This window comes from Colius striatus, chromosome 14 (genome assembly GCF_028858725.1).
Source record: "Colius striatus isolate bColStr4 chromosome 14, bColStr4.1.hap1, whole genome shotgun sequence".
In the NCBI taxonomy this organism is placed as follows: Eukaryota; Metazoa; Chordata; class Aves; order Coliiformes; family Coliidae; genus Colius; species Colius striatus.
In genome coordinates this window covers 20,448,590-20,452,754 of record NC_084772.1, presented here as the reverse complement: position 1 = coordinate 20,452,754, position 4,165 = coordinate 20,448,590, and the positions used below count along the sequence as shown (strand labels likewise).

At 50.9% G+C, this 4,165-nt stretch overlaps 1 non-coding gene across 1 annotated transcript; it reads left to right on the top strand.

Moving 5' to 3' along the window:
- Window positions 1-3,805: 3,805 nt before the first annotated feature.
- Window positions 3,806-3,878, top strand: TRNAM-CAU (transfer RNA methionine (anticodon CAU)). Its single transcript has one exon. It is a non-coding gene; the product is annotated as a tRNA-Met (tRNA).
- The last annotated feature ends 287 nt before the right edge of the window (window positions 3,879-4,165 follow it).

Genomic DNA, 4,165 nt, shown 5'->3' with positions numbered 1-4,165 from the left:
CTCAAACACCTGACTGCCTGTCCCGTGATCTGTCCTGGACAGCATAATGCTTCTGTGAACCCAGCTGCCAGAGGTGTTGAGCACAACGAAACTGGACCCTGGCCAAAACTCAGAGAACAACAGCAGCTTCTAGGAGAAGTGCTACAAAGTCTTTGGTAACCCCAAGCACTCCTGGCCACAGCTGATCATCACATTGACCAATACCTCATTGCAAGGACAGGATGTTGAAGACAGACTGTGCCCTTTTTCAGGGCACTGAGCTGAGCTCTAAAGCAGAAGGATGCAAAACACTTCCTGGGTCAGCAGCAGCAGCAGCATTTTGTGTGGGGCTCTGGATTTTCTCTCAAGAGCCCAGTCTGTCCACTGCTCAGTTTATCCTCAAAATCGATGTGATCAGTATCTGGACAGCAAGGAAGAAGGTGGGAAATATTAAAATCAGATGCGATGAAAATATATACATCACCAAAAAACCCCCACAGAGCAAAAGTCTTTGGTCTTTCTGTTGGAACAGCCTCTCCTGGCAGTGTCCTGCCTCCACGGACGCTTGTTACAAAGCAGGAATCGCACTGCAGCCTCGTGCCAAAAACAGGGCTTGCAGAGGGGGTTTGTTCATCTGTCTCAGCTTGCCTTGCCATACTTTTCTGTCCCTCTTTTTGCCAAATGGAAAATAAGCCCTTCTCTCCTGGCCATGCAGGTTGTAATTGGCTGGATATGCCATCAGCTGGCTCAGCCCCGCTCAGGGGCCGGGAAGGCGTAAAACGCTTCCAGGATTACAGAAAATGAGGACACTAACTCTGGGAGCAGTCCAAAGCCCTTTAGAGTGAGCGTGGAGACTAATTGACTAGGGAGAGAGCTGCTTCAGCTCCTTAATTGCTGGAGGGAAATGAAACAATAAAATTGCCCCTTTTGGTACATCCTTTTTCAAGAGCCCCGTGGTAATGGCTGCAAGCTGCCTGCCTGCAAGCAGGGCTGCAAGGCTCTGGGCTATTACTGTGGTAATGTGTAGAAAGGAAGGTGCTCAGACACTTGGTAGTGCCAGAGAGGATGGGAGATGATGATAATGCACTTTAACTGTGCTCCCTGTCGTCACAAATAAAGCTGGTAAGTTCAGATAATGGGATGCAGTCACCTAGAGGAGAAAGGGCCAGTTTTGTGTTCTGGTGGCAGTGTGGTGAATGCTGAAGTTGTAAGTTGGGGCTTCACTGTGCTGATGCCAGGTGACATCAGTGCACCACAGAAGTGGGCACTGCCTTTCAGACTTTCCCCTTTCTTCCTCTTAATCTGGAGGAAATGGGCACGGGGTGATGGAGCTCTGTGGGAATTGGCATGGATTTATGATGGGCTGTCCTGCCTTCTGCTGGGTTGGATGGGAAAGGGGATCAGTGGGCCAGGGAGAAAGTCTGCTCACTGAGGGATGGAGCAGGGTACAGTGGCTCAGCATCTGTGGAGACAAGGCTGTGGGATAAGGTTATAGGGGTCAAGTGGGTGAGGGAAAGGGAGAGAAGGTTGTAGGGTGATTAGGCATGGCAGGAGCATTCAGAGAAAGAGGAGAAAGAAGGTAAAAATAGAAGATGCAAAAGAGGGAAAGGCACGTGTGTGCTATAGACTGCCGAGTTCTTGCTCGAGGCAATGTCACCAAGGACATCCTTTGTTTCCCTCACACAAAAATCCTTGCCACCAGTACTTTTTCTGTCCTCTCCGTGAATCCATCAGTTCCTAAACAAACAGACTTGACAAGGCCTTCTTGAGCTGTGTCAGAAACTGTGGAGTACCAGCTGAGTGTAATGTAACACAGGGGGGAAATCATGGGATTCAGTACAGGTGGAAAACTGCTACAGATGTATTTCCAAACACTTGATGTTTGGTTTCAGTGACTCATTGTCCATGTGCCTTGTTTTAGATGCTGGGAGCAGCTTTTCTGTGCTCCAAACTAGTCTGTAACTGAAGCCTCAAAGGATTAGCACACTGTTAAACATGACATCCTTGTTCTGCCTGCAGGCAGAGTTGGAGGGAGGAATGCCATAAGAAGCCTTGTGTCTACTCATCCTGTGCTGTAACAATTTTGTTCATACCACAGGCCTTGCAGCTTGGACTTGTCATCTCATTGTTCTGGATGCATGATGTGAGAACCACACACAAAGGGTTAAAAGTGCCGGTGTCTCTGGTGCAGACTTGAAATGCTGAGAGATCAGCAGGAGAAGCAGACCAGAAAGGAAGCTCTGAGGAGGCAAGATGGTCCTGTTTCGCCTATAAATCATGGCATCAAGCAGAAAAACAGCTTCACAACAGTTTCAGCAAGGCCACAGTGCCCAGAGTAGGAGAATTGCTTCATTAACCCTGAAGTTAATGTTAAAGTTAACACCTCTTTGACACCCCTGAGCTTAATAATGAGCAACGAGAGGTACATGCTAAACATATATGACTATGTCCCTCAACTCTACCAAAATCCTGTTAAATGGCACCCCAGGGAGGGGAGGGCAGAGAAGTTTGGGGTATAAAAGTCACCAGGGAGAGGTAGATAGAGCTTTTGAGCCTTTTTAGCCTTTTGAGCACTTTGCCTCTTCTTCCTCTCAAGTTAACTTAAAGACACAGCAGGGAGAAAGAGACTGAAAACCCAGATGGGACAGTGGAGGTGCTGTATTCCTCTTCCTCCACCAAGGCAGGGACACCTTCTTGGTAAGAGCTGTGCTTTTTTTTTTACTCTGTGGCAAAGAACACCCAGGATTAAGTATTGCTGCCATTTTCATCAGATATTAGTGCTGCTGCAGTAAGTGCATTTATCAGCAGCAACCTCGAGTCTGTTACGTCTGTCGCCTTAATGAATCCTCATCAATCCAATTCTGACCCTTGACTTTGCAAAACTGCTTTTGGTGAAAGTCCCTGGCAGGGACTGTGACAGGCAACATCAGGCTCTCGCCCTTCACACAACATGTGCTCATCCAGATCCTTGGAAACAGGGGACTGTGCCCCAGAAGAAAAGAGCTGCCCACTAGACCCTTGGCAGCTGCCTCATGCATCCCAAACATCTCTAATTGTCTGGTGGGACTAATGGCCAAAGGTCTGTTCCTCCTCCATCTCTGCCAGTTGCTCGTTCTGCAGGTGAACAGCCTCCCTGCAGCACAGGGGGGTTTGGAGACTTTCTGCATCCATTAAATGTCTTATTTTCCTGTCTTCTTCCAATGTAGGTGTTTGTCAATCGATTGCCATGGTGACTGCTGCCTTGAGACCCTCAGTGAGTGCTGTGGTTTTGCCTGAGAGGGAGGCCTGTTGATTAAGATTCAGGGCAGCTCTTCTGCCAGCATCGCAGGGGACCTTCTTCAGCTGAGCACCTCACTGAATGTCAGGGTTCATTTCACTGCAGAAATCCCAGTCCAACAGCGGCTCTTCACAGCAGACAGGCAAACAAGGCTGCCTTTAATGTTTTTGTTGTGTGATTATGTGGAAACAACTGGATTTCCTTGTGAGTGTGTTGTCAATGCAGCTCCCACAGTCCGTTCCCGGCTAGTGGAGCTGGATGAGCGTGTTGAGGAAGCCCAAAGGACTCTGCAGGAATGCACAAGAGAGGGAAGGGGGAAGAGGAGTCATTTGCAAACAACGTCAGGTCCGTCTCACAGAAAAGCAAGGGAAATAAACGGATTGGAGGGAGGGGGAATGATGAAACAAAGCAGGGCCGCCCTGCAGAAAAGGAACCGTTTGCAGAGAAACGAAGTTTCTCAGGCAGCACACAAGGGACAGAGACCACAGGGTGGGAACACCGGGAAAGGCCGAGAAGAAGAACGGTACGGGAAAAGCCGTTACTCGAGGAGCCTCGTTAGCGCAGTAGGTAGCGCGTCAGTCTCATAATCTGAAGGTCGTGAGTTCGATCCTCACACGGGGCAGAGATGGTTTCCTCCTTTTTTTCCCCTCCGGGCACAACTCTCCCACGGAAGCGCTACGACTGGTTTTTTCCCTAATGGAACTGCACCGCGGCGGCGGGACCGAGCCCCCCATGCCCGGCAGCGCCGCCGCCGCACCGTCGCTGTGCGCGGAGCCCGTGCGCGGGTCCCCACGGCCGCCGCCCCCGCGCGCTAGGGGGCGCTCCCGCCCCGCAGCGGCCGTTACGGGGGGGCGGCGCTGGCGGGCGGCGCGGCGCGGTGGGCGGGCCCCGGGGCAGAGCGGTGCGGCC